Source organism: Antechinus flavipes, chromosome 2 (assembly GCF_016432865.1).
Source record: "Antechinus flavipes isolate AdamAnt ecotype Samford, QLD, Australia chromosome 2, AdamAnt_v2, whole genome shotgun sequence".
NCBI classification, from domain to species: Eukaryota; Metazoa; Chordata; class Mammalia; order Dasyuromorphia; family Dasyuridae; genus Antechinus; species Antechinus flavipes.
The window spans coordinates 492159642-492183463 of NC_067399.1; the positions used below are offsets into that span (position 1 = coordinate 492159642).

A 23822-nucleotide genomic window follows, 5' to 3' on the forward strand; every position below is an offset into this window, starting at 1 on the left:
TGTGAGGAGATCTTAGTTCCAGGATGTTTTGGTCAGAACAGATAGCAATTGTCTATATAGGACTCCAGACCACTTGTATTACAATGGGCAATGTTGTGTGTTACAAAAAATTTCTTCAGGAAAGCCTGAGACAGGGGGATGGGAATAGGACACAATATTTAGACTTTAAAAAGAATTCAATAGCACATCCTAACTTGATCCTCCTTTTCTAGACACTCAATGACCCAGACCACAAAAATCAACCCTGTACCATTAGCATGAAAATTCTTTAAACTGTCTGATATAGGGGAAATAGCAGTGTGGGACAGGACACAGTAGGTGTATTGAGGAAAGTACTTACCTGGGGACAGTTCTGTTCACCCCAAAGTCACTTGAGGAAGAGAGTTATTGATTATGATACCATGTATTTACTCAGCATGAAAAGATGCTGATATATTTTGAGGTCCAGCTCAGATGGAAACCACTCTCAGAGGAAAGACAGTCAAAAACTCAGAAAATAAATAAAAGGGAAAATAAGCTGAAATTACTAAAGACTCCAGGAAGAAGGAAACTAAAAGACCTTGAATATAAGTGGGCAAATTAAAAGGGCAATCATAAATAGCAGAAAGAAATATGACCTCTAGATCTAGTAAATGGGGTCAGGAATTTATGAATAAATGCTACAAAATAAAGGAAAATAATCTAACACTTGTGAAACAGAAATCCCTTTGAAAGACAGAAAATACCTATGGGATTTGAGGAGAACATGAAATCACAATATACTGTTTTTGAGTAGTTCAAAGGAGAAATGAGAATTATGAGAGCAGAATTTATGACCTGAATAGCAAACAATAAATAAATAAATAAATAATGGGCAGAATAGAAACACTATGTTCTGCAGTGGCAAGTTTCACCAAAGAATAAAAAAGAAAACAATAGCCTAGGAATGCAAATATATAGAACTGAAATCTAGAAGTTTAGAAGCAAAAAAAGAAAAGAAAAGGAAAGGAAATATGATAACCATGCAAGCAAAAAATATTGATTTCAATAGTTATGTGTAGATAAAACTTAAGAATTATAGGTTTCCCAGAACATAACATGACAAAAACCTTAACAGCATAATGAAAGAAATAATAGATGAAAATTATCCAGAACGTCTGAACATAAAAAAATGAAATATCAATTGAAAGGATTCATAGATCATCTTCAGTTTGAAGGCAAGGCTTAAAACCCCAAGACACATAATGATTAAATTTAACAATCCAATTAAAAATCAAACAAGTTACATAAATGATCAGGTGTTGTGAAATGAGAGCCACCTGCCAGTGACTGCTGGAGATCTAACAAAGACCTGTAAAATGGATTTCTTCATGTGAGAGGATGATGAAAATACAAGGATCTGAGAAGCAGTTGCTTCTCTAACTTCGCTTCTCTTCCCTCTTGCCTCCAATTTATTTCATTCCCAATCCACAAGCAACATCTGTGTCAGTAAAGGCTGCTTTGCAACTCCTTTAAGTGTTATGATTCATAAATCTGGGGATTTTAGGAGACTTAATCTGTCCCTTTACATTTAGGCATGATCCTTAACAATCAGGAGAAAGATCTTTATGCACAAAGGAAAAGAAATTCACACAACACAAGACTATTGTACACTACCTACCAAACATACAAGAGAATGGAATAATGTGTCCTAAACAGCAATGGAGCTCAACATACAAATTGGGGTGACCTAGTTTTGCAAACCAAAGTTTAAGTGTAAATTTTTTAAAAGATGGAAATTCAATCATAAAGAAGAATTTTAAACATTTTTGGAAAGAAGATCCAACCAGAAAAGATTCCCCTCCTCAAACATCCAAAACAAAAAATATATAGAAGTAGTGAATAAAGGCAAGTGCCAATAATAGGAACAGCAAAAGAATGATCACAGAGATACCATTAAGAGAGTTCTTTCTAAATGTACACAGAGTCAGGGATGAAGGTCGAAATTCAGTGGTAATACCTAGAAAGAGTCAGGCCTAAGGGCTTCATGTATAGAACCTTGAATTTTGTTTACAGGTGAATCAAAAATTTTTGTGTACTATAATATGACATAGAATAATAAATATCAATGTTGAGAGGAGAATTAAGGAGAAAGAAAGGAATATAGGATATTCTCAGATGAATTAGAGGGCTATTAGTGAGGGAAGGGTGATACTTGTGGTCTCAGTAAGAGAGGAGAATGGGTGAGAAAGGGGAGGAAAAGTCTGAAAAGAAGTAAAGGAAAGGACCTTACTTTAGTAGTGGGAGAAGGGTCTATTGATGAATGCTCTTATGGGTGAAGAGAGATGGTCTATGAAGTGAGATAAAGACCATATGTTGGGGGTGATCCAGGAGATTTAGTGATTACAAAGTTCACTCATGCTAGAAAGGGGGAAATTGGAACTTCTAGGAACAATTAGCACTTAGGGGAGTGGGAAAGCAGGGATAAAGGGAGATTTTTGAGACAAATAGGAATAAAAGGTGTACAAGGAAGGTATAGGTGAGTAGTAGGTTGCATAATCAAGATATGAGGGAGGAGGGGCCCTACCATGGGGCAGTATCCTGACATTTGTAAGCAATATTATTCTGGGAATAAGACACAACAAGAAAAGGAAATCCATAAGGAAAATTCTACAAGGCAGTGGCAGAAACTATATAGATGGGAGAACTAGAATGGTCACTTTTAAAATTTTGATTGAATAAATGACATAAAGACTAGAAATAGATAATTCTAGTCAGAGGAGTCAAGAGTCATAAAATGAAGATCTAGGAGAGACAGGAGTAGAGGTGGATAATGAAGAGAGTAAGAGAAATATTTTCTGGAAAGGGACACAAAAATGAAATTTTAAAAGGTAATCAACATGATTAGATACTAAGGGGTAATATAATAAAAAAAAGCATAAACAAAATTTTTTTAGAAAAAAGAAAAATATAATTTGGAAAGATATAACAAAATAAGTAAAAATACAATAGAATATAAAGTTAATCTGTCATTTTCTAAGTCAATATGCAGTCTACAGGGATCTCTTTGTATAGGTTAGTCTCCATTTTATTTGTTTGACACTACTATTCCAAAAGCAATAGGAAGCCAATGAAATATCTTGAGCAGAGGAGAGATATATAAGTAAGACTTGTGCTTTGGGAGTATCAATTTTGCATTTGTGTATAGTATGCACTGTAGAAGGGTCTGGAAACGGAGAGAAAATTAAAAATATGCTAAAAATAATCCAGATAAGAAATCCTGAATTTCACTGGTAGTGGGATGAGTAAAGAAAAGGTAACAGATTCAAAAGAAATAATGGAGGCAGAATTGACTAAACCGGATAACTGAGTGTATTCTTTTTTTCCCTAAAGATCTTCTTTTCTCTTCTTGTAAAAATGGCCATAGACCAAATGGAGGCATATGTGTTTAATGGAGAATATTGAAGTGGAAAACATTTAGAACATAAGCAATGATTGAAGAAAAGAAGCCAAAAAGAATCAGGTCCATTCCAGAAGGGTTGCTTGGATTAGTTTCATTAATTTGCAACTTGCTTCTCTATAAGAGACCAGCTCTTAGTTTTTTGCTGTATTTATTTTGCTAGGTAGGGATTTCAGATTCCTTCTGGTGCATTGAAAAATGTTCATTTCCCAGTTTTCTTGGACTCTGACCATTGCCATCAGAAAAATCTTTCATATTAAAGGGAGATAGCAAAAGCTGAAGTTGTGTGCCAGAATCATTCAGGACAGCCATTTCCTTTAGAAGAGGCATGCCAGCTTTGCATAGGATGTTGGTGCCAGAAGCACAATCAACTCCCTCTGCAGATGATATTTCTACGCACCAGGGTGGGTCCCTGACATCAGAGACCACAGGAGAACGCCCAGAATTTGCGTAAAACTTGAATAAAATGAGTAGAGAGTAGTTTAGAAGGCAATAGGGGAGTTTTTGGTATAGTTGGATGCCTTTAAAACAGGGCTTTTCTTCCTTGCGGGAAGCCTTTTGAAACCAGAGAAAACTAGCAATGAAATTCACAGTTATTCAGAGTCTCTTACAAGTCAGAAAGATTTCATTATTGCATATTACATTTCCTTCTGATCCCAAGTATGTCAGGCTCAGAGGGCTTGTTTTTCTTCCTACAATATTTCAGAAACTTTTGGTAACCAAATATTCTAGACCAAAGTGGTTTTTTTCCTTCTTTTTTCTAGTGTAAAAATACATTGAAACTCTGAAAGAGAAATGCCAACTCTCTGGTCTAATTACAATTTCAGTCTTTGTTTAAATTGTATGAAAATTTATGAGTGAAATCCAACCTGGGCCCAAACAACTTTTGAAATCACAAAAGTCTTCTTCATTTCTATCATCACTCTGGGCAGCCTGTGCTACTTAAGCTACTACAGAGTCAAGCTAATGGAGAACAGTTGTGGAAACATTTCAACTTAATCTTTAAAAGGCCCAGAGGAGGGGGAAACCAACTAATGCACTGGTAAACTCCAGCAGTTGGATGGAAGGAGGGAGGGAAGGAAAAAAAGGGGAAACGTGAAGGAGGAACACTTGACTTAGAGCTGAAAGTCCTGCATTTCAGTCCTTAAATATTCCACTCATTAGCTGGGTGATGTTAAGCAAATTACTTCACTTTTTTGAACTTCAGTTTCTTTACATTTAAAATTGGGTGGGGGGCATCTCATCCTTTAACTCGCTTTACAGAGTCTTTGCAAAGATCCAATAGAATCAGATACTTAAGTTCTTTGTAAATTATTACCTATTCCATGGTAATGTATATTGTTAGTAAAGGGCTTTCAACTGAGAGCATTAAAGGACATTTCTTCTTTGAAATTTGGATTAGAAACTGAAAGAAACATTGGGTTTCATGTTGTTCAGTCCTCTCATTTTATAGATTCTCTCTTATCTTTACAAATCATAACTTGACCCTGACATCTCTTCAAACTCCACCTGTATTTTCTTGACTTCTTTCAATTCCAGGCTCTTAGAAAAATATTTTATCTCTGGTACTCTTTGTTTCTCTTTTATCACCTCCCACTTATTTCTTAATTTATAGTAATGTGACTTCAGACTCAAAAACTGTTCCATCCCAAGTGACTTAGGTTCTCTTAACTTTTAGATTCAGTCAACTTTTATTAGTCCTTATCAAGATCAAGATCATGAAGAATCTTGATCTCTCTGTAGTTTGAGACTCTACCATCTCCTCTTGGTCACTTTCTTCTCTGCACATCTTCTATGAAACTAGTCTCTCTTGCTTTTGTTTCTACCTGTCTATTTCTAAGTCTTCTTTTTCCATTCTCTAAGAGTAGACAGCAAAGGTTATGTCCCTGTCACTTTTGTTTCTCTAAACTCTCATTCAATGAGCTCATTGTTCCCATCAATTCAGTTATTTCTTTGCAAATGACTTTGAGATCTATATAACTAGTTATAATCTCTCTTCTAAACTTCAGCTCCATTTTTACCAATTGCCTACTGGATTAACTCCACTTGGACACTTAGTAGACATCTCAAATTCAACATGACAGAAATGGAAACCATCATATTTCCCTAAAAAAAATTCTCTCCAAGTTTTCCTGTTGTCTATTTTTGATATCACCATCATTCCATTTACCTTGGGATAAGCTTGGAGCCATCCTGAACTATTCAATTTTTTCTTAATTTTTCCATTTCTCTTATCCACCCCTTTCCTCCATTCATTCAGCCTTTACTGTAATTCAAACCCTTATCACCTTTCACTGGGACTACAGAAATAGCTTTCTAATTGGTCTCCCTGCCTCAAATCTCTTTCCTTTTTAATTAATTCCCCAGAAAGTTGCCAAATTAATATTCCTAAAAATGCATATCTGGCCACATTATAAATGTTCAAAAGACTTCAGTGGATCTTTATGTTCCCTAAAATAAAATACAGACTACCTAGTTTGGCACTTAAAACTCTGTAGTCTTACTCCCATTTGCCTTTCTTGTTTTGTTTTATAGTGAAATAGAGACTGGTTAATGGGCTCTATGAGCTTGCACACAATGCTATTTATGTAGTCCCCATATTGAAGGGTCTAGGGACTCCTTTTCTCTTTCTCTGTGTCTCTGTGCGTCTTTCTCTGTGTGTCTTTCTTTGTCTCTTTGTCTCTCTGTGTTTCTCTCTGTCTCTCTGTCTCTCTCTGTCTCTCTGTCTCTGTCTCTGTCTCTCTCTCTGTGTCTTTTCTCTCTCATTTCTCTTATTCAGCTTACTTCTTCATTCTAAATGGTATTGAGTAAAAAGCAATCCTGTAAGAAGAAAGTACTCTAGTCTTCTTTTCATTCAAGGAGATATTCCCACGAATAGGGGCATTGATTCTTTTACCTTATTGTTTTTTTCTCATTTTAGATGAAAGGGATTGGAGGCTATGACCCTGTATTTCAAAAGGTCAAGAGAATCAATGTAAGAAGCAAGACATAAAATGAATTCACACATATCATTAACAGCATTAGCATTTCTATATAAAATCCATCAGGAAAGGTTAGAAAGAGAAATGACATTTAAAATAACTTCAGACAGTATTAAAATTTTTGGAAATCTACCTACCAAGACACATGCAGGCCAGTTACAAAATACTTTTCACACAAATAAAGACAGATCCAAACAAATGGAAAAATATTCATTGTTCATGGGTAAACTAAGCCAATATAATAAAAATGGCAATTTTACCTAAATTAATTAATGACACTTAATCAGTGTCATATCAAACACAAAGAATGATTTTATAGAGCTAGATAAAAAATGACAAAATTAATCTGGAATAGTAAAAGTTCAAGAATATAGAGGGAAATGATGGAAAAAACAAAACCAAAGAAAGGTTGTCTATCAGCTCCAGATCTCAAACTATACTACAAAGTCATAATCATCAAAATAATATAGTACTGGATAAGATAGGATAGTTGATCAGTGGAATAGAGAGGCACATGATATATAGAAGTAAATGACTATAAACACCTACTCTTCGATAAATCCAAAGATCAAAGCTACAGAAACAAAAATTCACTATTTGATAACTGCTGGGAACATTGGAAAGCAGTCTGGTAGAAATTGAGTGTAGACAAACATCTCACATAGCATAAACCAAGAAAATCCCCAAATGGATACATGATTTGGATATAGAGAATGATATCATAAGCAAATTAAGGGAGCATGGAAAAATCAATTGTCAATTTTCTAGATAAGGGAAGAGTTCATTCATGACCCAATAGAAAATAGAGAGAATGATGAAAAATAAAATATATAATTTTAATTACATGAAATTAAAAAAAATATACACAAACAAAATGAAACACAGCCAAAATGAAAAGGAAAGCAAGAAAGTGAGAGAAGGAAGGTAGAAAACTTACAGCAAATTTTTTCTGATAAAGGTCTCATTTCTCAAACATATAGGGAGCTGAGTGGATTTATAAAAATAGGAGCATTCCTTGATTGATATATCAAAAAAGTAATATATTATTTGATATATCAATAGGCAGTTTTCAGGAGAAGAAATCAAAACTATTAATAATCATATGAAAAATTATTCAAATGAATAATAATTAGAAAAATATGCAAAATAAAACAACTCTGAGGTAACATTTTATATCCTCAGTATTGATTGAGATGACAAGGAAAATGACAAATTCTGGGGACATGTGTGGAAAAAATAGATATATTAATGCACTGTTGGTGAAGTTGGAAACTAGTCCAACTACTATGGAGAACAATTTGGAATTATATCCCAAAGGTTATAAAACTATACATGCCTTTGGTACCAGACTGAAAAGAAACAAGGATCATTAAACTATGCACAAGGAACACTGACAGTTCATATTGATTTAACATATTAACATTATTTATGTTCTATTGTACTTTTGCTTATTTTGTTAAATAATTCCCAACTATATTTTATTTATTTCAGGCAGTAATTGATGCCCCTACACCAATGAAATCACAGGGCTAATCTCAAAGCAAAAATATTCTTAGCATTTTATATTTAGTAGGCATTTACTAAATGTTAGATTTAAAAGAAAAATATTGAATTAAATTACAGGAAAGAAACTGAGAAGGGAATATGACGCCTGGTGTGACCATGGACAAGTTTGTATCAGAGGAGTCATTCAAGCCCATAACTGATTCCCAGTACTTTTTGCTTTGACAATTGTGTTGTACTTTTACATCTTTTCCTATGGGACAATTTTCTCAAAGCACTTAGGATTCACCTGGGCCAGATAGATTTGGATCCTTTTTTCATAAAAGGCATCTGCCTTCAGCAAAATTGTGATGTCAGCTATTTGTTCTTCACTGCCTTCTCCCAAAGCCTGCTTTTTTCCTGTATCCTCTTCCCTCTTTTATTTCCAAAAGTCCCCATGTTTTCATGCCAATTCTTCTTTCTCATGGCAAAAGTCAGTAATTGATAAATGATAAGCTTATTCAGTAATTGATAAGCTCATTCACATTATGCTATTGATGACTTTTCAATTTTTCCTGCCCCGGGGAATGCTTCTCTTGAAATACAACATGGAAGGAACTCAAAATGATAACAAAATAATTATTGCATTTCAGGCATAATGGTATCAAATATCTAAAATGGGGACTGAGTATTCTTTCTAATGCTTCTCTGATCATTTTACCTAGGCAGTCACATCTTTACATTCATATATCATATAAGTATATTCATATACTTAGGATACTTTCTTGGTTGTTGTGGAAATAAAATGAGTTAACATATTTAAGTGCTTTGCAAATCTTAAAGCACTATATAAATCTTAGCTATTATTGCCTATGTGACACCTAGAATGCCACTATTAGTCTATATGGATCCCACAAAAGGTGCCAAAGGTTTAAGGTAACTGGGTTGGCATCCACTTAAAATTATGGCCCTATTGATGTGTTTACTTTCATAAGTCAAGTCAGCCAGAAAATATACATAGCTCAAAGAAAAGATATAATGAAATAACATAGTAAGAAAGGTAACAGTATCACATTTCTCCACCATAAGAAAAGTTTGAACACACTTTGACACAAATAGCTACTCATTAGTGATAAACCAGCCATACTCATGGAAGAACATACACATAAAAATATGACTAGGATATATATGTGGATAGACACACATATAGGAAACAGATGCATGAAGATAACTCACACCTTCAAACCTGAAGCCCACCAATGTTTTCTGGCAATTTCACTGTGCTACTTTCTTGGGAACTGCGTCCTGCTGGTTTCATATAATATGTAATCTTCACTAGTTTTATGGTGACTGGTAAATATTAAAATTCATTGGAATAATGTGTTCATAGAAGCTTCCTTCTACTTTTCTGGCTTTCAGCTAGAGTCTTCACTTTCTGTTGGAATCTTTACAAACTGCTAATTTATTAGAGTTGATAGATTATTGATCTGATCTTACAAGAAGATGTTTTTTGGCCAGAACCTGAAACAAGGTACTAAGTAGAACTAATTGATACAATGCTTGTGTTCACACCAGTATTCATTGGAGTTCACAAGTATGAGAGATTTACAAAGTAAACTTTGTAACTTTGTGAATTCACACCTCCCTTGAAGCTCTTAGGGCCAGAGAGCACTATGGGAGAAAACCCATAATCTTCTCTTGTATCCCACAATTCCTCTCTCTCTCATATAAAAGAAACAGACAGAGGCTCTTGGAGAGATTTCAGCGGAATTACATGAAGAGTGGAGCTGGATTGAAGGTTGAAGAAAGCAAAGGCAGAAGCAAAGAACAAAATTGCAAGACCTCTTAGAACCAAGGAGAGAGAGGCCTCTAAGAATCTAGCTATCCGGGCCCAAGGAAAGAGACAAGACTTGGAAGGAGAAATAAACATTTGTATTTTTACCAGCTGGCTGCATTTGGGATAATTATTGATCTGAACTGATACTAAAGCTGCCTCCAAGAAAACTTCCCCCGAGAAACCTGCTCTCTCCTCCAGAGAGAACCTTTATCTTATTATATTATTTTAAAGAAGAAAAAGAACACCACAACTTTCAGTGTTACTTTTTTTTTCCTTAAGAGAAGTGAGTTCTGTAATCTCTTACTTAGATTAAAGCTCCAAATTTAAGTGAGGACACTTTTAGTGAATCCTTCCCACCCACTGTCAGATTAGAGGAAAGGTAAAGAGAGGAATATGCTGGTTCCTAAGATCTTAAATATAGGTGGTTTTTTGCTCCATAAACAGAGTTTTATACCCAGGGGTGAAGCTCTTTTGGAGCACAAAACAATTATTAAACCAAATAAAACCTCACAGTAATTCAATTTGTCTTGAACCTGCTTCCTCTTGCTCACTAGAATAAATATCTATGTCTCAGACCTGTATTTAACTTAGAGTTAGGAGGCCACTTTTAACTTCCATTCAAAATAATTTTTAAGTTGTCTTTCAACAAACTAACAAAGGGTGTTGGAGACCTTTATTCTGAATTCCTGCCTTTATTAGCTATATATAGTAGACAACATGCATTTTACACTTTAGACCTGAGTTACTGATTAAAGTTGTCTTTCATTTCACTGATCTAAACTTAGAGACAGAAAAGAAGTTTAATTCTGACTCTGCAAAATATTACCTATGTACAAGAGTAAATAAGTTTCCTCTTCTTGCCTTAGTCTCCTCCTTTTAAGGCACCATCCAATTCTAAATCCTATGATTCTAAATAGAGTTCAGCTCTTGCCTAAGGCTTTTTTGGCCAGGACCCCATAATCCTCAAAACTGGGTAGTTTTTAATGTACACCCCTAGAGAGCAGGGTAGTGGGAGGGGGAAGAGATAGATATCTTGTCAAGAGACACATACTTTCTAATCAACCCCTCTTTCACCCTAGCTTGGCTATATATCAGTACTTCCCATTTGGGAGTCATTTGCCCACACATCAAAGGCCTTGTTTCCTCAACCATTGTTTCTCAAGTTTATTCATTTATTCCTGCTGATGTCACAGAAACCCTGGCCAGATCTAATATATTAACAGGAAGAAAGCCTCAGGCAGGATTTGACATACAGCCCTTCTATCCCCATCCCCAAACCTATCCCCAGTCAGGGAATGTAAATAAATAGAAGATCAGATATTCAGGGTCACTAGAGGAAAGTTGTTTGTTTATTCCCAGTGGCCTGTTCCCTAGGCAAGGGACACACTCTCTCAGATCCATCACATCCGGGGCAGTCTTGCTTACCTAAAAAGTATCTGGCAAGCTACATCCAGATCTATGTGGAGAAGAGAATCAAGAGAAAGATATAAGGTCCTAGGACTCACCCTTGTATTTTCCTAAGCAATTTATTACTAAAATATTAGTCATTTTTTCTATAGGGAAGGGAGAGGAGTACAAGAATTATAGATTTGAGTTCAAATTTCAGGTATGCCACTAACTTAACTTGCAGTCTGACTATGGCTAAGTCATAATCCTGTTTCAGGTCTTTTATTCTCTGTACACTGATTCTGGAGTCCTCTGGAAAATTTTAGGTTCAAATTCCGCCTTTGATACTTAACAACTCAAATACTGATTTTCTCATTTCTAAAAAAGAGAAATTAGAGGGAGCATAGCTTATTAGATAGATAGCTGATCGCAAAGTCAAGAAGACCTGGGTTCAAGTACTTTTTCTGACACATATTTGCTCTGTGACTCTGGGCAAGTCAATATCTCAAAACTCTAGGGAACTGTTAAATCACTATTAGAAGAGGAAGTCTTTCTCCAAGGATTTCCCTGTAGCAATGAAATCTCAGATCCGGTCTGTTGTTTATCAGCCTTGTGTTGCTCCCAAATGAGGTGATTGGAGTAGATGATCACTAACTTTCCTTCCAGCTCTAGACTTATGAGGATCATGGAAATGAACATTAAGATCCCATATATCCAGTTCTGACATTTTAAGTTTCCCAGGCTTTGAAAGCCCAATTCATGTTATAGGATCATAAAACTAAGAGGGATGTCAAAAGCCATTTAGTTCAACCACTTTTTTTTTGCAGATGGGAAAACTGAGGCCTAAGAAAGCTTATGATAGGAAGCAAGAGTTTCTGTTGTTAATAAGTACCAGAGAAAATATTTGAGTTCAGTTTCTTTGAATTCATCTTTTGATGCTTTCCCCACAATATTACCCAACTTTTTAGTTATATTTTACAGTTATTGAGTTTGAATTTGATGAACATAGTATGTCTGAAACAGTATTGGATTTGAGGTCAAAGGTCTTGAATCCAAATCTGTCCCCTATCTATTATGTATCCTGGTTGGTCAGTCATGTCTGACTTATGACTTAATTTTTCACTTGTGGTTTTCTTGGCAAAGATACTGATGTGCTTTGCTATTTTTTCTGTAGCTTATTTTAACAGAGAAGAAACTAAGGCACAATGGGCACATTTATGTGCCCAAGGTCACGCATCTATTAAGTGTCTGAGGCCATATTTGAACTGAGATTATCCTGATTCGAAGCCCATTGCTCTATCCACTGCACCATTTAGCTGCCCCATATTATCTTTGGCAAATTATTTAACTTTTCTGGGCTTCAGTTTCTTTACTTATAAAATAAAATAAGGGATTTCGAGTAGATAATCTCCAAGTTCCTTTCAATTTTAAATCCTAGAATGTGAAATCCAAGTTAGTTCCCTGTTGACCTCAGGATCAATCAGAGTCAGGATCAGCAAAAGTCCTTTGTCTTTAGGGGGAGAAGTAAAGGAGATGGACGAAACTGCCACAAGCGCTCCACCTACCAACTTCCCTTCTGGTTCTCCTCCAAAGTGACTCTGGCTTGTCTTACTCCGCCCCCTAATCCCTCCTACAATTATCTGTATATACTAAAAGATCCAGCCAGCACAGAATAGTGAGAAGGGCCATTTTCCAAGCATATGCTAATAAGTATTGTCCAATAGGTAATTAGTCTTAATTGTTCAGTTGCCTGATTCTAATGGACCTATTCAGAGTTTCAGCTCTTTATACTAGAATCCTAAGGATCATATAATCTCAGACTTGGAAAGGACTTTAGAAGCCCTCTGTCAAATCTTTGCCAACATCTTTGATAGTATTTTCTCAAAAACTCCACTGGAAGACCTTCAATGATAGGAAACTCACTTATGAGGGAAACATTTCACTTTTAGACTACTTACTTGTTAGAAAGGTTTCTGAAATCTGCTGAAAACTGCCTCTGAATTCTCTACCCATTGCCTCTTATTCTGCTCTCTTGGGATCAAATAGGGATCAAATGAGATAATATTTGTAAAAGTGCTTAACATAGAATCTGGAACTTAGTAAATGCTTAATACTTAATACTCCCCAAACTTTTGGGCCAATTAGGACAAATATAATCAATCTGTCACAAGACAGCTCTTCATGCATTTAAAGATCATTTTCATATCTTCACCCCAATTCCAAGATAAACATCCCCAAATCCTTCAAGATACTCTTTACTTGGCATCACAACCACCACCATGTAGATATCTTCTTTTAGATACAGATCAATTTGTCTGTCAGACAAGAAACAGCTGTTAGTTGCTGACAACGTTTCAAGTTAGGTTCTAAGACTAGAAAGACAAAAGCAAAAACAATCCCTATCCTTGAAGAGCTTTTCATTACAAAAGAAAAGGCAATAAGGACGTGTTGCTGTTCAGTGGTTTCAGTCAGATCCTCTGTAACTCATCTGGGATTTTCTAGGCAAAAATGCTGCAGTGGTTTGCCATTTTCTTCTTCAGCTCATTTTACAGATGAGAAAACTAAGGCACAAAATTGAGTGACTTGCCCAGGATCACACAACTATTAAATGTCTGAAGCCATATTTGAAGTCAGAAAAATGAATCTTGCTTATTTCGGGTCAGGCATTCTACTATACTACAAAGAGAACATGCATTTATATAGTATCTACAATGTGGCAAGTATTCTACCAATTGCTTTACAAATATTACCTTATTTGATCCTCACAACAAAACTGAGAAGTAGTACATCATTACCCCCATTTTGCAATTAAGAAAACTGAGGCAAGATTTGAAATGATTGTCCTGTCTCCAGGTTCACTGCTCTATCTGTTGCACTAACTTCTCACCCTCCCCCTTCCCATTACATATATACTACGAATCCCATACTAAATAAACACAAGATATTTTCAACTGGGGAAATGAATAAAAGCCTCATAAAGTCAATTGTGTTTGAAATAAATCTTAAATCAGAAATCTCAAGAGGCTCAGGATGAGAAATAGCTGTGTCAGATGTGGAGATGGGAGTTGGAATGTCATGTGAAGACTAGAAAGAAGTCCAGTTTTCCTCAACCTGTGTCAGTGTCTTTCCTAAAATATGATGCTCTGAACCAAACACAATACTTCAGTTGTGATCTGACCAAGACAAACTAGAGCAAAACTATCATATTGATTGATATGATATCGAATGAATGAGTGAATGCATGAAAATAGTATTTATTAAGCACTTAATATATGTGTCAAACACTGTGCTAAGCCTTGTGGTTATAAAACCAGAAAGCAAGAGAGTCCCTATCCTCAAAGAGCTTATATTCTAACAGAAGAAGATATTATATATGGGAGAGTGGTGACCAAAGAGGAAGGTTTTCTTTTGGGAAGTAATAGAGATAGTCAATGTTTGACACCTCTTTTTCAGCAATGATTGCATGATTTGATTGTTTTCAGAGCAAGAACTGTAGTATGTTTCACCATGGTTCCTCTTGAATCATGACTGATCATTGTGCTGATCAGTATTCCTAACTCTTTCAAAGTTATTGTATTTATGATATTTTTGATATTGCATAAATGGCTCTTCTGTTTCTTCATTCACACTGCATTATTTCATACAGATCTTCCCATACTTCTCTGTAATCATCTCTTTCATAATTTCTTACAGTACAATAGGAATCTGTCACATTTATATATCAACTATTCCCAAATAATAAATATCCCTTCAGTTTACAATTCATTGCCATCACAGAAAGAGATACTATAGCACATGTATACTTTTCCTTTTTTCTTTAAATCTCTTTGGAGTATATACAGATTTAGCAATAATATTTATGGATCAGAGTATGTGTACAGTTCAATATATTTGGGGGCATAATGCTTTTTAGAATGGCTAGGCTAGTTCCACAGATTCTCCAACAATACTGTAATGCACTTGTTTTCCCACAGACTCTGTAGAATGTAATTTTTTTTATTAGTTTCACCAATCCAGTGGAAATGAGATAAAACTTCAGAGTTGTTTTAATTTATACTTTTCTAATTATTAATAATTTAAAGCATTTTTCATATGATTATTGATAATATAGATTATTTCCTCTGAAAATTGCCTGTTCTTATCTTATGACCATGTATCATTTGGGAAATGGCTCTCAATTTTAAATATTTTTTAAATCACTTCCACATACATATTAGAAAAGAGACTGTTATCAGAGAAATTTGCTGCACATGTTTTTCTGTTTATCTTTTTTCACTTCTAACTTTAGTTGCATTAGTTTTCTTTGTGCAAGAACTTTTTTATTTTCTTTTACATGAATTTTTCTTTGTAATGAACTTTTCTCTACCCACAGATTTGACTAGTAATTTCTTCTTAGCTCTTCTAATTTGTTTATGTCACCCTTTATCTCTGTTATATATCCATGTGGAGTTTATATGGCAAAATTACGTGAATGCTGATCTATATCTAGTTTCTGCAATCTGCTTTCCAGTTTTTGTTAAATAGTGAGTTCTTGTTTTAATAGCTCAAGTCTTTAGGCTTATCAAACACCAGCCTACTGTGCTCACTGACTTTTGTAAATTGTCAATATAATCTGTCACACTCATCAGTCTGAATATTTCTCAAACTAACTTGTTTTGATGATTATTCTTTGTAATACAATTTGAGGAATGATATTGACAGTCTCCTTCCTTTTTCAGTTAAAAAAAAAAAAAGATTTCCCTTGAGATTCTTGAGCTTATTCCTGTAGAACAATTTTGTTACTATTTTTTCTGATTCTATAAAATACTCCTTTGTTAGTTGACTGGTATGACATTAAATATATAAAATAATTTTAGTAGTGTTGTCATTTTTTTGTATTGGATCAGTCTACCTATGAGCAATTACTATTTCTCCATTCATTAAGATTTGTTTTTATTTGTATAAAAATATTTCATAATTGTATTCATATAATTTCTGTAAGGTGTCTTAAAATATAGATTCCAAAATATTTTCTACTTTTTAAATGTAATTGCTCTTTCTAACTTTTCCTACTGCATATTGCTGATACTACACAGAAATCTTAAGGATTTATGTTATGCCAGAACTTCACTGAAGCTAATTGGTTCAGTTTTTTTGTCTCTCGGGTTCTCTAGGTAAATCAACTCTTCTGTGAAAAGTACTATTTTGCTTTCTATTTGCTTATACTTATTCCCCAAATTTCTATTGCAGCTTTATTGCTTTAGTTAGTACATCTAGTACTATGTTGGATATTAATGGCAATAATGGATACCCTTGATTTACCTTTGATCTTCCTGGAAAGGCTCTACTTCAGCCCAAAAGAGATAATGGTATTGCTTTTATTTTTAGACATGTTATTTATCATAGTAAGGAAAGATATGTTTATTCTTATGCTTTATTGTGTCTTCTTTTTTTAAATAAATGAATGTTATACCTTTTCAAAAACTTTTTTTGATGTGCATATTTATTTTTAAATGTTTTATTTTTCCCAAATTACTTATTAAAACATTGTTGACATTTTTAAAATTTTGAGTTCCTAGAATGTTGTCTTTATTAAAAATAAGTTCTGCATTTATTGTTATAATGTGATTTTTGTTATGCTTGTTATTAAATTAATAATTATATTATTAGATTAATTAAATTAATTAATGATTTGTCTATAGTTTTTCTAAGACTGAATTAGCCCTACATTCCTTATGTAAATCTAGCCTAGTTACAATGTATAAACTTTGTGGTATATTGTTGTAGTCTCCTTACTAAATATTACTCAAAAAGTTTGCATCAATATTTGTTAGATATTGATTTATAGTTTTCCTTTTCTGTTTTGAGCTGGTTTAAGTAATAAGAAGATATCCTAGTGAGAATTTGATAAGACTCCTTTTCCTATTTTTTCAAAAAGTTTATTATAATTGGAATGATTATTCTTTAAATGTTTGATAGAATTTGTTGATAAATCTATTTCATACTTGGAATTAGGGAGGGTTAATTTTTGACTTATTAAACTTCTTTTTCTAAGATTAGAAAATTCAAGTACTTTATCTTTTGTTAATAAACGTAGTTGTTTATGAATCCTCGATATAATCAGAACATCCATACATTAACTCAGAAATTTTCTCCAAAGCATCTCAAATAATATTAAAGGGATTTGGTCAATCTGTCTTCTTATGCCCTAATACATGCATGTCTTTGTGGTAGGCTTAAGGAGAGGGTGATGGACTAGTCTTTTTTAAAAAGCTTTTTTTATTCTCAAAACATATACATAGTTTTCAACATTCACCCTTGCAAAATTTTGCGTTCCAAATTTTTTCCCTCCCTTTCCCCCAACCCTCCCCTATACTACAAGTAATCCAAATAAGTGTTAAACATGTGCAATTCTTCTATACATATTTCCACAGTTATGCTGTATGAGAAAAATCAGATCAAAAAGGAAAAATGAGAAAGAAAACAAAATGCAAGCAAACAACAACCAAAAACAGTGAAAATATTATGTTGTGATCTTCCACTCAGTCCCCACAGTTCTCTCTCTGGATGCAGATAGCTTTCTACAGTATAAGATTTGAATGGCCTAAATCATCTCACTGTTATAAAGAGCCACATCCATGAGAATTAACCATGGTATAATCTTGTTGCTGTGTACAATGTTCTCTTGGTCCTACTCATTCCACTTAGCATCAGTTCATGTAAGTCTCCCCAGACTTCTGAAATCATCCTGCTGATCATTTCTTATAGAACAATAATATTCCATAACATTTATATACCATAACTTATTCAGCTATTCTCCAACTGATGGGCATCCACTCAGTTTCCAGTTCCTTGCCAGTACAAAAAGGGTTGCTACAAACATTTTTGCTCATGTAGGTCCTTTTCCCCTTCTTATGATCTCTTTGGGATATAGCCCCAGTAAAGAAACTACTGAATCAAAAGGTATGCACAGTTTAAAAGCCCTTTGAGCATAATTCCATATTGCTCTCCAGAATGGTTGGATCTGTTCACAACTCCACCAATCAATGTATTATTAGTTGGACTAGTTGGGCTAGTCGTTTTAAAGAAAATGTAAATGTAAATCTAATCTGCTGGGACCTGCTAGAGACCGGTAGTGAAGACTTCTATGATTTCAGGGAGAAAAGCAGTTAGAAATAATCAAACTGCCTTTATCAATAACTATATATTTGGGTCTATGGGAAACCTCAAATTACTCCATGTTATCGATGTATTCAGAAGTGTCTTTTATTTTTTGATAAGCTGGTAATGAAATTATTTTTTCCATAGAGTTTGAGAAGGCTCAAGAACCCTAAAACTGAAGAAATTACTTTCTTGAACACAAGATGTCAACTTTTTCTTACCTTCAAACCACTTCAGAAATGTGGTTATATACACATAAACACACACACACACACACACACACACACACACACACACACACACACACTGAATCTTCACTGCATCTATTCATGCATGGTATAATAACATTTTATTTTATTTTTTATTTTATATAATCCATTTGTTCAAGCATTTATTTATGTGCCTACTTTAAGGCAATATACTTCCAGAAACAAAAATTCTAGAGCCCTTAGACCAGAACAAAATTAGAGCAAAGGAGGATTCTGTCCTGAATTGCTACTTCCTTTGATTCAAGGACCCCTGTTCAAGTTGTACTAAAGAAGGCTACTGAAGGAAATTAATATACCCAGCGAAATTATAATAATGAACTCTGTAATTCCAGCTTGACTCGTGGTCTGTAAATGGAATATGACAGAAAGAAGCCTGCAGACTAAGTTGTAAAGCTCATAAATGGACTTCCCTTCAGGAAAGGGAGTTGGTAGTGGCAGGGAGAAGATAGCTCTCAGAGAATGGAGTTAACACAGAACCATTTGCTGTCCAGATAGAGCTAAAATGTTATCTGTCATCAGAGGCTCTCAAGGTTTGGCCAAACCAGGACAGCATTATGCAGATTAAATGGGGGAAATGGGATTAAGAAATGTAACAGACAGGGATGTCACCACTATGTTTTACTTAGGTGCTCCCCTTTAATGGAGTTGGCACATTAGAACTGGAAAACAGGGGGCTTGAGTCAGGCAGGGACTCTTATGGCCATAACCCAATTGAATTTACTGCTAAGATCATCCTTCATGGTGTCAGTGACGGCAGTGATGCCTGGAAATGAAGGAGATGGTAATACTTTGCGTAAATGTCTTGCTTTCTAAAGCGGAATCTGGAAACTAATAGCTTATATATCTCTCAGAAGCAGATGATGGAGTCATATCCCTGGTGGGTCCTAGACCATATAACTCTGGCTACCAAGAAGACAACAGGAAAGTTTCTTTGAAATAATATCCTATTAGGCCTTCAATACAGATTCCTCTCTGGTTGAGGAGAGATTGTAGTTTGCTTGTCATACTTGATCATGATCCCTGACTAACCTTTGATCTGTATACTAGGTTTTGAAAAACAAGAAGACATAGATGAGAATGCCTTATTTCATTCTATCCACAGCAGCATCAAAAACCAATTCTCCAAGATTCTTCTATCTATTCCCCATTGAAATAAAAGTGCCCCTAGGATTCAGGTTTGCCAATCCATCTTTAGGTATGTCACATTGTTATCTCAGCCAGTCTCATGAATACCTCCAATAGCAACCCTTGTAGTGGAACAAACATATGATTAGTAACGTGGACGCAGTCATGTCTTCCCACCTCCATTCACAATGTAAGCATTGAGAACAAGTTATCCTTATAACAATCCTATATCACAAAGGACACATAGTTTGGGAAGTTATTCCTCCTTCCTGATATACTGTTATCATAAGTATCAGATAGCTTATATCCCCCTCCTTGGAAGGAAACAAATATTTACCTGGAATGGGAGAAGGCCACTGCATTGCTTCTTGAGGGGATCCAGAAAGATGAGGATACTTTTTTTTGGCAGATTTTATAGAAACTATGAAGATTGGATTTATAACAGTTTGGCAAACAGAGAAGGGGGGAAGGGATAGAGATAGAAAGACAGAGAAGAGGACAGAGAAACAGATGAAAGAGAAAGGATACAGTAACAGTACATACACACACACACACACACACACACACACACACAAAGAGAGACTGACAGAAAGAGACAGAAAAACAGAAACATAAAAAGTTATTAAATTGACAAATTTAATGGTTGGGTCATTTTTTCTTGTCCCATAGAGGAAAAAACTCCAAATAAAATGTTTAGAATCACTTGTAACCGAGGGCTTATTTAATTCCTGCCTATAATTTTTTGGAAATCCAGTCTCAGAACTAAACTGTGAATCAAATTATAAATCTTTAGTAGGAATGCATTGAATCTGGCTCTCACCTTTCATTGCTCAAGGAACTGATTGGAACAGAAAAATATATCATCACCAACAACCAGGATGGAACTGAGTATACATTATTTTAGTGAGGTGATTCAAAAATCAACCCATGTAGAGGAAACACCTGTGTTTATTATGGGCCAGAGAATCAGGAAAGAGAGGGAAGTCCACAGACAACCCTTGATTCTTAGGATTGTCTAGTCTTATGTATGGATAGAATAGGCAGTCACTTGCTTGATAGCATCTGAGTAGTATCAAAAAGTCTGTGTGCACCAAAAATGTTCCTTCAAATTATGTATTGTGTAATCACAATTCATTTACAAGTTGATTGGTCATAAATCAGAACATATTTTGCTATAGCAACTATATTATAAATGAAGATTTATCTTAGATCTCAAGGCTAGCTCACAAAACTCTTTCAGTCATATCAGATGAAATACTGCATATTTGCAATGAAAAAAAGACAATGAAAATTTGTTGCTTATTAGTAATTATAACAGAACACAGTCAAATATGATTAAAAAATTCTTAAAAATGCATTGTGGAGGGGCAGCTAGGTAGTATAGTACATAGAGCACTTCCTGAAGTCAGGAGAATCTGAGTTCAGACACTTAACACTTCCTAGCTGTGTGACCGTGGGCAAGCCATTTAACTCTAATTGCCTTAGGAAAAAAAAAAAAAGGATTGTGGAAACATAATAAGGATTGAACTTATAATTCCAATGATTTAAAGAAATCTCAGATAAGGAAATTCCTCTATCATTGCATGTTAGTACTTCCTATGTAATTTAGAATTTCTGAGAGCTGTCTAGACCATTGAGAAATTAAATAACTTGTCCAGCGTCACACAGTCAGTGTCTTTTGGAAACAGGACTTGAACCAGTTGTGCCTGCTTAGATACCAGTTTTCTATGCTCTTAGAAGGCTACCTTTTATTTAAGGAAGAAGCAGATTTGATTAAAAGAGCATGAATGTATTGATGAAAATGTTTGTATAAGTGTTGGGCTATTTTCAAAGGTTTTAATTTCTAGTTCCTGGGTCCCAAAGTAAGTTGTTTGTTTATTTGTTTGTTTAATATAAAAGAGCAGGTATGGCTAACATGCCTTAATTCTCCATTAAAATATACAATGCATAGGCAGTTCCCTCCCCACTCACTGGATCTCTTGAACACTCACACTAATCCTTCCAGTTCCTTTTCTTCTTTTGTTCTCTCTCCTACCTCACTGGAACTGTGGAATAAGCTACTAGTTATTGTTGTAATTTCTTAATTCACAAATGGATGTGAATGAAAATGGAAGGGAGATTTTCCCCAAGGCAAGAATTGAGCTAAGGAAGAGAAAATGAAAGGGTGTTAATCTGAGACTGAGATTGTTTGAAGAAGAATTTTCTGAATTGTGAATAGTGAAAGACTGAGACAAAGAAAGGGACATACCCTGGATGATTCAAAGAGGAAAGGGGATACTGAAAAAATAGGTTCATTTTTTGTTAAGAGTTCACTGGTAGCTAGGTGACAGTAGAAGGCTGATCTTGAAGTTAAAAAGATCTAAATTCTATTTAGGGCTCAAGTACTTATTAACTGTGTTATACTGGAGAAGTCACTTAAAATTCCCCAGCCTCAATATTCCCATTTGTAAAATGAGGATAACAATTGTATTTGCCTCATGGGATTATTGTGAGAATCAAATTGGATACTACAATGAAGACACTGTGCACATTTTAGTGTGTTCCATAAATATTAGCCATGACTATTATTGATTACATATGAATTGTTGTGCTTGGTGCTTTAAAAAAAACACACAAAAGATTTGTATAAGAGACAACCCCTAGCTTCATGAAGGGCCTAACACTGGATAAAATATACTGATTACTGTAATAAGGGAATTTTTTACTTCAGTCACGGGATTATAGATTTGGATTTGAAAGAGCCTTTAGTTAGGTCATATAGATAAAGGTCATTTTATATTTTGCATTTGGAGAAACTGAGGCCCAGAGAGGTTAATTGATCTACACTAAAGCTTCTTAAACTATGATTTACTGTTAAGGGCCATGCCTAAGTGAAGGAGCAAGTCAATTTGAAGAGAGGATCCCAAAACTCTGAAAATCCTTAAAGGAGAAAATCTCCTTCAACTCTGCCTCTGTGATGGATGCCACCCTGAAGGACAAACAGTTTCATCTTTGTTATCTGGATGGTGTCGGCTCAGTCCTGAAACTCATTGAATTCAATTCAACTTCTAGCTTGAAGCTAAAACCCAGCTAGGAGTCAACTTGGGACTCCACCCATGAGCTCCCTTCAACTTGTAGCCAAAGTCCCCTATTATAAAAGAGCCAAACTAAAACCCTCTCTTTGCAGTGGTTCCAAACATGCCAGTCATACCATGCTTGGCAGTCCAAGGAGCTTCTACCCACTGGAATATTCTTTTCCAGTGCCCTCTTCTCTTTACCCTCACCTATTTCCTTAGCCAGACTTTAACCTTACTTCCAGTCCCCATAATAAACCTCTTTTATCAATCTAGGTTTTCGGGTCTGTAAATTCCTTTACAGAGAAACTATGCTTGCACCAAATCCCAAGGGATTGCAGAGGAGACAAACCCCTCCAAATCCTGAACCCCAAACCCAGCACTAGACTTCATTTAACTCCCTGACCACCAGAAACCCTAATTTCATTTGGGTTCCCCAAATCTAAATCTCATCAAATTCTCCAAGAACCTCCACAGCTGTGAATCATAACACTTGAATGAGTTGCAAAGTAGCCTTTCAACAAAGATGTTCCCTGTGGATTGGGAATGAAGTAAATTGGAGGCTAAAAGGAGGAGAAGAGAAGTCAGAAAATACAACTGCCTCAGTCTCCTTGTGTCATCATCATTCTTTCACATGAAGAGATCCATTCTACAGGAATGCATTAGATCTCTAGGAGCCACTGGCAGGTGGCTTCTGTATCACAAGTTACAACCTCATATGAGGTCATCTAACTGAATGTTATGGGATTTGAAATAATGATTTATCATTATTAAATGTTTAATTTATTGTATATTTTATATGCCTATAAAACCAGTGTTGCACAACAATTTGTTGGGTAAAAAGGGGTTGCTGGTGAAAAAGTTTAAGAAGCCCTGATCTACAAAATATTTCATAGTTAGTAAATGATACAGCTGGGATCTGATGCCACATTCTGGGCCTCCAGATCCAATACTCTTTTCACCACACTATAATGTTGTATTGAACAAGAAAAATAGTACATGAAACTCATATAGAAAAGCAGATCTTGACTCTCTGGGTCACAAGGGAAGTCTTGAATCAAGGTATTTACAATGAGATAGCTTTTGATTTGAATTTTAAATAAGGAGCAATAATTCAATAGGCAAAATAGG

General features: G+C 35.0%; 1 pseudogene; it reads left to right on the top strand.

The window, feature by feature from the left end:
• Positions 1–3746: 3746 nt before the first annotated feature.
• LOC127546834 (isopentenyl-diphosphate Delta-isomerase 1-like) overlaps positions 3747–23822 on the top strand; it is a 33743-nt pseudogene continuing 13667 nt past the window's right edge.